Raw genomic sequence first — 9661 nt, 5'->3', positions numbered from 1 at the left:
GCATTACTGTTTTGAAAGCCACTTTTTTTGTTGGAAACGATTAGAGAGAAAAATATTTTGAGAATGATGCCTTGTCCACAGTGTCTAGCAATGGCCTGTGTAACTATGTTATCTGAAACCAGTTTGAAGTAGTCTGTTAATTATGGTGTGACTTTAATACATAAGAGAAGCGATACATCTTCCTGGAAGGATGTTACAAGCTGGACAAAAAGTTTCAGAAAATAGTCAATTTCTGAGAGTAACGGTAGTCACCCCCTCTCCTTTTTTTTCCTCTCTCCCAACCATCCCTTATATGTGCTTCTGACCCTGTCTATAAACAAATATTGAAAACCTGAGATAGATAAGGCAGTCTCAGAGCAGATAGGAACTACCTTATTTTTTGAGATCCGGGCGAGTGGGATTCTGGGAAATGTAGTAATGTAGTCCTTGCCTAGGGCAAAGCAAGCTAGGAAGTCAGGGAAGTATAGGAATCCTGTCCTCTCCCACGAGTATGTCTACATTACATTACAGATGCTATGGTGGTGCAGCACCATAGTATAAATGCTTCGTACAGTGGTAGAAGTGTTTTTCTATTTGTGTAGTTAATCCACCTCCCTGAGCAGCAGAAACTGTGTTGTCAGAAGAATTCTGCCATCAATCTAGCTGTGTTTACACTGGGGGTTAAATAGGCTTAACTATGGTGCTCAGGGGTGTGAATTCTGAGTACCATAGCTATGTTGCCCTAACTTCTAAGAGCAGACAAGTCCTAAGTACCTGCAAGGAGGTAGGTTGTACTGAGAGACTTGCCCAGGGGTGAAAGTGAGCTGGTAGGGGCTGGTACTCCATACTGGTAAGAACCTGCACCAGTCCATACCCAGCCCACATTAAGGCACTGCTTTAATGTCCCTGCCCCTTTTGTCTCCCCTGTCGGCAGCCCTGCTGGTAGGATCCGTACAGGCTGGGCTGCTGACGCGGGTGGGGTGGAGGGGGTGGAAGGGGATGGACAGCAACATTAAAGCACTTTAAGGATGGTCCTTTGCTGCAGCAGAGCTTTAAGGATCCTCAGGGGGGCAGGGACATTAAAGCACTGCATAGCCATTTACCATGGCAGTGCTTTAACATTACTGCCCATCCCTACATTGGTGGTCCTTTGCTGCGGCAGTGCTTTAATGTGCCTGTGCCCCCCAGTCGGCGGGGGGGGGGCACAGCAATATTAAAGTGCTGCATCGGCAAAGGGCCCTATAGTGCTTTAATGTCCCTGCCCCATTGTCCGCTCCTCCCCCCCGCAGACTTCTATGGGTGGGGGAGGGGTCAAAGGGAGCAGTTGCCCTGGGGCCGGCAATTTAAAAGGGTCCAGGGCTCTGGGTCCTTTAAATCAACACGGGAGCCCTGTGCAGTGCAGACCAGGTGGCCTGAAAGGGCTAATTGGGGAATGCTGACCCCCAACCCTGCCTCATCTGCCCAAGACCCCACCCCTTCCAGGGGCTGGGGCCAGAGCAATCCCCCCCCGCACCTCTCCCCCCAGCTGTACCAATAAGTGGCCTAGCTTACTTTCACCCCTAGACATGCCTGAAAATTATTGGTACATACAACAAGGTTTTTCATTGTTTTTCCTTTTGCTTTGTAATTTTTTTTTCTTAAATGCAGGTATCTGACGCTGGTCTCATCTGATTTCTAAGAAACTACAGAAAAGCTGAGAGACAAGGCTGCAAGGAAGCATCAGGAATGCTCTGAACAGGCATTTTGTGTGTGGTCCTGGAAAAGTGGAGAGAGAGCTTTTGGGCCAGGTTCTGGCAAAAAGAAGTACAGAACTGTGAGGTTTGGGGCTGTGAGCAAGGAAACAGTCTCCTATTGTTTAGCTCCTCCCATGTTCAGGGAAACAGAAAGTTGTACATTCTCTCTAAATGAAAAAAAGATTGCATTAAAGGTACCTGAACCCATCATAGATTTCTTCTCCTAACTGGAACAACCTGCAGGGACCTAAACTGTGATTAGCCACTTAGGTCAAAAGTGGTAACACTACCTACAGTGAGAAATTGGAAAATCTAAGGCATTCCTCGTATGCTGATCCAAAAAACTTTTCTTGGCATATGAGCCTCCTAGCAAAAACCCATTAGGTCAGGAAAAGAATCTACTCCTCTCAATGGTTGTCAAGAGCAGTCTTCTTGCTTTCTGTTTAAACAATCAATTTTTCTGTTCCTCTTCTAAGCTGTTACTGTTGCAACTGTGCAAGTGATGTGAATAATCCTAAAATTAAGAACATAAGAATGGCCATACTGGATCAGTCAGAGGCATAGGGACACCCAGAGCAGAGGGTAGCATCCCTGACCATCTTGGCAAATAGCCATTAACGGACCTATCCAATTCTTTTTTTAATCCAGTTATAGTTTTGCCCTTCACAACATCCCCTGCCAATGGCTTCCACACATTGACTGTGCATTGTGTGAAGTAGTATTTCGTTTTGCTTCTTTTAAAACTGCTGCCTATTAATTGTGGTGGCTAGGCTTATAAATCTTACAAAAGCCTGAAAAGGCAAGCATAGCGTGAATGCCTTAGATCTTTGTCACCTATACAGTTGCCCGAGACCCCATCTCTCCCTGGGCCTTCCTACACATCTAATCGAACTGCTATATTACTATTAATAGTGTTGTTCTCTATTTGTCTCCCATTTCAAGTTCCAGAACGTATTTCCCCATTGTTGCCTCTGATCACCTACTTGTGGCATCCATGTCCTGTGTCAATGTTCTCACTGTGGTTGCCTCTCGTAAGTTGCATGCCAACCTGTCACACAGCCAGTAGGACTGTAGTAAATGGCTCTGCAGCAGAAGGTTGTCATTTGCAGTGCTCTCTTTTAGGCAGACAGCAGAAATAGTCAATAGCCACTAAGTCTTTCCAGGGCTCAACTCATTTGAGGTAAATCTACCTTCATGGTCAAGTTTAAGAAGAGCAGCAAAGAGTTCTGTGGCACCTTATAGACTAACAGACGTTTTGGAGCATGAGCTTTTGTGAGTGAATACCCACTTCATCAGACGCATGAGGTTTAAGAAGTTAAGATGCATGATTTTAAGAAGAAACTCCTGTGAAGCCATAGATAGACACTTCCCCCCACCCTCCAGCTTTATGTAATGAAAATACCTCAGGCCATTGGTGTTTGCTTTTGGAATATGCAGCTTTTCTTAAGCTTGGAGCCTTCCCAAAGTGACTTGGCTGTGAGCTTAATTGGAACCCCTTAATTCTCATTTCAAATACCAACCTTGCCTCACCTTCCCTCCTCTCCCCAATTTCCCTCTAAGCCTGGAGCTTTGTGGAAGGAACACCTGGCTGTTTCAAACATCATTCCTCCCTCAATTTTTCTGTCAGGACAAGTACCAGCAGAAACCCATTTTCATTATGCTCCATCTGCCGGGAGCAGAAAAGCTGTTGGCTGTAAACCTGCAGTGTGCAATGTCCTTGCGCAGATAGTCATTATGGCACAGAAGATGGGTGCTTGGGGAAGAATTGTGAGATCTCAGGGCCCAATAGAGGAAAAAGCTATAGGTTGTGCCGTGCTGCCAAATCCAGATCTTGAGTCTCTCCAGGATCCCAGAATTTGGAATTCACTCCTCATTCCTGTCATCTGCTATGCAACAAAGATTCCCTCTCTTTGTCCCTTACATCAGGCTGTATTGAACAGCAAGTCCTAGGTATGCTGTTTAGTTCCTCAAAGAATGGACAGGCCTTTCCTTCAGCTCTTGACCTTCATTCATAGTCATGGGCCTTTTGGTGTTACATAGTACTGCCACCCCCAGCAGTTTGAAAATCATGATTCAGATGTCCCCCAAAATGAGATTTTTTAAAGAAAACCATTGTGATTCTTGGTTAGTTTTCAGACTCTCTTGTATGTATGAGGGAAGGCGGTGACATCTACTGTTGTCATCTCAGTTTACAGTAAGTAAAGTGACTTATTTTGGGGAATGGGAAGGAGGCCACTGCAGGAGCTCTGAATAGAAGATCCAATTGAGATAAAATTGCAAACTTGCCTCAGATACTGCCTGATAGTGTAGAGGGCTACAAACCGCAAATTTCCAATTACTTCTCCACACTCCCAGTCCCACATCTGCCCCTTGGTCTCTGTGCACCTTGTCTCCTCCTTGGCTCTTAATCTCCCACCCTCGCCCTGAGGTGGCATGCGGGGCACCTGCAGAAATTCTTCACCCCTCACTCCCAGGCCTGGTGTTGTCTAGCTAGAGAAGAGCTGCCCACCTCCATTTTTTTCTTTTTTCCACAAGAAGAGAGGAGGAAGCAAGCATCCCTGAGCTGCTGGTTCTCTCAGCTTCCTCCTCTCTTGGGACAATGGCATTGGCTGCTCCTTCTGCCTACCCAAAAACTTCTGTGGGTCCTGGGGCGAGAGCTCTGCCTGCCAAAAGCAGCAGCTACGGTTAGTTGTGCTTCTCCAGGATCCAAGGAAGTAAGGAAGGCAGCCAATAGGAGGCCCTTCTATCTTGGTCGGTCTGAAAAATCAGCATAAGCAAAGAACTTCTTTCTCTCTCTCTCTCACCAACACTGCCTGCAGTAATGGCCAAAATCTTAGGGTACGTCTACACTACAGGGTAATTTTGAATTAACTTAAACCGGTTTTATAAAACAGATATTATAAAGTCGATTGCACGCATCCACACTAAGCACATTAATTCGGCGGTGTGCGTCCATGGTCCGAGGCTAGCATCGATTTCCGGAGCGTTGCACTGTGGGTAGCTATTCCGTAGTTATCCCACAGTTCCTGCAGTCTCCCCTGCCCCTTGGAATTCTGGGTTGAGATCCCAGTGCCTGATGGGGCAAAAATCATTGTCGCGGGTGGTTCTGGGTACAGCCTCACCCCTCCCTTCCTGAAAGCAGCAGACAACCATTTCGCGCCTTTTTTCCTGGGTGAACTGAAAGCAAATGCCATAGCACAGCAAGCATGGACCCTGCTAAGATCAATAGCGCAATCGTGGACGTTGTAAACACCTCGCGCATTCTCGTGCAGTCTATGGTGAACCATGAACTGCAAAGGCAGGCGAGGAGGAGGCAGCTACGGCAGCGCGGCGACGAGAGTGATGAGGACATGGACACTGATTTCTCCCTAACCATGGGCCCCCGCGCTTTGGAGCTCCTGTTGGTAATGGGGGAGGTTCTACCCATTGAACGCCGATTTTGGGCCCGGGAAACAAGCACAGACTGGTGGGACCGCATAGTTTTGCAGGTGTGGGACAATTCGCAGTGGCTGCAAAACTTTCGCATGCATAAGAGCACTTTCTTTGAACTTTGTGACTTGCTTTCCCCTGCCCTGAAACACCATAATACCAAGACGAGAGCAGCCCTCACAGTGGAGAAGCAAGTGGCAATAGCCCTCTGGAAGCTTGCAACGCCAGACAGCTACGGGTCAGTCGGGAATCAGTTTGGAGTGGGAAAATCTACTGTGGGGGCTGCTGTGTTGCAAGTAGCCATAGCAATCATTAAGCTGCTGCTATGAAAGGTTGTGACTCTGGGAAACGTGCAGGTCATAGTGGATGGCTTTGCTGCAATGGGATTCCCTAACTGGGGGGGGGGGCGATAGATGGAACCCATATCCCTATCTTGGCACCGGAGCACCAGGGTACCCAGTACATAAACCACAATGGGTACTTTTCAATGGTGCTGCAAGCACTGGTGGATCACAAGGGACGTTTCACCAACATCCACGTGGGATGGCCAGAAAGGGTTCATGACGCTCGCATCTTCAGAAGCACTGTTCTGTTTAAATGGCTGCAGCAAGGGACTTACTTCCCGGACCAGAAAATAACAATTGGGGATGTTGAAATGCCTGTTGTTATCCTGGATGACCCACCCTCCCCCTTCGATTATAGCTTGCTTATGGAAATAAAGTCACTATCGTTTAAAAAGCATGTATTCTTTCTTAAAAGTCATTCCCTGTAAGCAACCCACCCTCCCCCTTCAATTACAGCTTGCTTATGGAAATAAAGTCACTATCGTTTAAAAAGCATGTATTCTTTCTTAAAAGTCATTTCCTGTAAGCAACCCACCCTCCCCCTTCGTTTAAAAAGCATGTAATTATAAAAAGAGGAAGAGAATTAACAAGGTATCCCGGGAGTGGTTTGGTAGGAGGACAGGAGGGAAGGAAAAGGCCATTAAGCACATTTCAATGTAATGACAGCTTTTTGGTTGGACTGTCCACGGGGGTGGAGTGGGCTGGTGCACAAAGCCTTCCCTCACGCGTTCTTACACGTCTGGGTGAGGAAGACATGGAACATGGTGAGTAATGAGGGTGGTTAAACATGGGCTGCAGCGGCACTCTGTGACCACCAGACGTCGGAGGATGTCAGTTTGATCACGCAGCAGCTCCAGCATTGCATCCCGCCACCGCTGATCTTCCTGCCGCCACCTCTCATCTCGAGCGTCTCTCCTATCCTTACATTCACTGGCATCTTTCCTGTACTTTGTTACCACGTCCTTCCACTCCCTCAGATAAGCTCTTTCATTGCTGGTTACTTCCATGATTACGGAGAACGTTTCATCTCGCATCCTTTTCTTCCTCCGCCTTATCTGAGCCATCCTTGGGGATGGAGTAGGGAGGCTTGAAAAATGTGCAGCTGCATGAGTGGGGGAAAATAGGGAGAGAAGGATTATAAAAGATACATTTTACAGAACAATGGTTATACTCTTTCACAGTGAACAATACTATTCACCTTACATAGCACATGTGATTTCACTACAAGGTCGCATTTGGAATCTTTTAATATTGAGTGCCTGCGGCTCTGGTGTTACAGATCAACACAGACGCAGGTCCAGGCATCACAGTTCAGCTTGCATGCTGTCATGATAAGGCATACCTTCTACCTTTGCTGCTTCTTTCCTGTTAACAAGGAGCAGCAGACGCCAACCCCTCCCCCCAATCCAATTCTCTAGAATTGCTTTACCCCTCCCCCGACCGCATGGCTGGTATCATGGAAGATCACTGCTAATCACCAACCTTTCTCTCCCTCCCACCCCCCACCGCGTGGCTGGTAGCTGGGAAGATTCCTGCTGGCCAAACGCTAAAAATCTCAGCGCTATCCTTCCTCCCCTCCCCCATCTCTCTGTCCCCTTACTTAAATTCCTTAATTTCAACCAGGTTACCATGAACGATATCACTCTGCTGAGGATAACAGAGCGAGATAAAGAACGGATGTTTCTTGAATGCCTGAAATCACCGGGACCATACGCAGCTAGGCTTTGTCATGCAATGATACCCGATTACTTGCTACATGCATGGTGTGGTCAAATGTCCTACCATGGTGGACGGAACAAGGCTGCCTTGCCCAGAAACCTTCTGCAAAGGCTTTTGGAGTACCTCCAGGAGCGCTTCATGGAGCTGTCCCTGGAGGATTTCTGCTCCATCCCCAGACATATTAACAAACTTTTCCAGTAACTTTACTGGCTGCTAATGCATCCAAAGCCCTCATGGCAAATCAATCATTAAAAAAACGCTTGCTTTTAAACCATGTTTTATATTTACAAAGGTACACTCACCAGAGGTCACTTCCATGGCTTCACTGTGTGGGCTAGTGGCCTGGGAGGGCTGGGAGGGTAATTCCGTCTGGGTCACAAAAAGCTCCTGGCTGCTGGGGAGAATGGAGTGCTGTGTGCTCTCCGCAAGCTCTTCCTCCTCTTCTTCTTCCTCATCTTCCCCCTCCGCTAAATCCTCATCCATGGTTGAGATTATAACCCCCACCTCGGAATCCACAGACAAGGGGGGGGGGTAGTGGTGGCGCAGCCCCCTAAAATTGCATGCAGCTCAGTGTAGAAGCGGCATGTTTTTGGCCCTGACCCTGATCTTCCCTTTGCTGCTTTGGTTTTCTGGTAGGCTTGTCTGAGCTCCTTAACTTTCACTCTGCACTGCACTGAGTCCCTGGTGTGGCGCCTCTCTATCATGGTCCTGGAAATTTTTTCAAAAGTTTTTTCATTTAGTCTTTTGGAACGTTAGCACTGAATCCTCTCCCCATATAGCGATAAGATCCAGTACCTCTCGTGCGGTCCATGCTGGTGCTTTTTTTCTATTCTCAGGAGACTGCATTGTTACCTGTGCTGATGAGCTCTGCGTGGTCACCTGTGCTGATGAGAGCTCCACGCTGGCCAAACAGGAATTGCAATTCAAAAGTTCGCGGGGCTTTTCCTGTATACCTGGCCAGTGCATTAGAGTTCAGATTCTTGTCCAGAGTGGCCAGTGGTGCACTGTGGGATACCACCGGGAGGCCAATAACTTCGATTTGTGGCCACACTAACCCTAAATCGATATGTTAATATCAATTTTAGCTTTACTCCTCTTGTCGGGGAGGAGTACAGAAATCGATTTAAATTTAAAATCGATTTAAATCGATTAAAGAGCCCTTCAAATCGATATAAAGTGCATTGTAGTGTGGATGGGTAGAGCGTTAAATCGATTTAACGCTGTTAAAATTGGTTTAACTGTGTAGTGTGGACCAGGCCTCAGCAACAAAGTGTGAGAGTTGATAACACCTGTTGCAGCTAACTTGTGAGGACATTAACAAGTGACCTTCATCTGTTGCTGGCAGTTTGTTGGACTGAATGATGCCCTGTTTGGAATGTCCAGTTGTGCACTGGGTTTTCCTGAATTACCGGCATTTGGCTATGACTGGTTCTTGTAGCTCCAGATGGCTACCAGTGCCTGATTATCTGTCTCTGGCCAGCTGGCAGCACATTCCTAGAAAATGTTCTAAAACATGCTTGATGAGAAAGGAGTTGTTAGCAGGACAATGCTGGAGAAGAAGCTGATACCGTTTAAAAGAGAAGGCAGATGAGCTCTCTGATGCATGCAGAGCTATTACCACTTGTAAACATCTTCTGGCAAACTTGACCTTTGGTCAACAGACCAGTAGTCCAACTGGACTATTAACACACAGAGGTAAAGGTTTATCATCACAAATATCTGTGCCATGGTAAGGATTCTAAATCATGTGTGATCCCATTAACAAGTTAGACTAGGCTAGGTGTTATCATACAACCAAACATGTAGTAAGTTATTTGGTATGTTTTATCAGCTTCATATACGGCATATCTATATTGTCTGATTTGTCTTTACAGTCACTTCTATTTCAGTGTTTTAAAAGTGTTTTTGTATGTTGTATCTGTATACAAAAATAGCATGAGAGGAACTAAGAAATGTATAATGCATAGGATGTGATGGGATCCCCAGGGTAAAACCTGGAACTGGGGTACCACTATGCCCCTGTAGAAGAGTTCGGCTGAGTTCGTCCCTCTCTGGGATGGCAGGGAACCAGACCACCTCACTACATCCCTCAGGTTATTTTGGGGGAACTAGCCTGGCCAGAGCAACGGTAGAGACAAACAAACAGCTCTATTCCACAGACCCAGGCCCTAGTTCAGGGCAGGGCAGTCAAGAGTCTTTTGCTCAGGCTCTTAGGTAGGGGCTGAGCAACAGTTAACACAGACCCTAGCCCTAAATCAGGATGGGGCAGTAGAGAGTCTACGGCTCAGGCCCTTATGCAGGGGCTGAGCAAACAAATGAATTCAAGAGGCCCAGGCCCTGGCTCCGAAGGGCCTGGGGTGAGGGGGAGACTGCTACCCGCATGTTAGGTGGCAGGGGGGACACTCCACTGCGCCCCAGCCCAGGGCCCCAGCCGCTGCAGAAGACCCACTGCTGAGC

Source organism: Gopherus evgoodei, chromosome 1 (genome assembly GCF_007399415.2).
Source record: "Gopherus evgoodei ecotype Sinaloan lineage chromosome 1, rGopEvg1_v1.p, whole genome shotgun sequence".
Lineage (NCBI taxonomy): Eukaryota > Metazoa > Chordata > Testudines > Testudinidae > Gopherus > Gopherus evgoodei.
The sequence above is the reverse complement of the archived record's forward strand: the minus strand, read 5'-3'. Positions refer to the sequence as shown.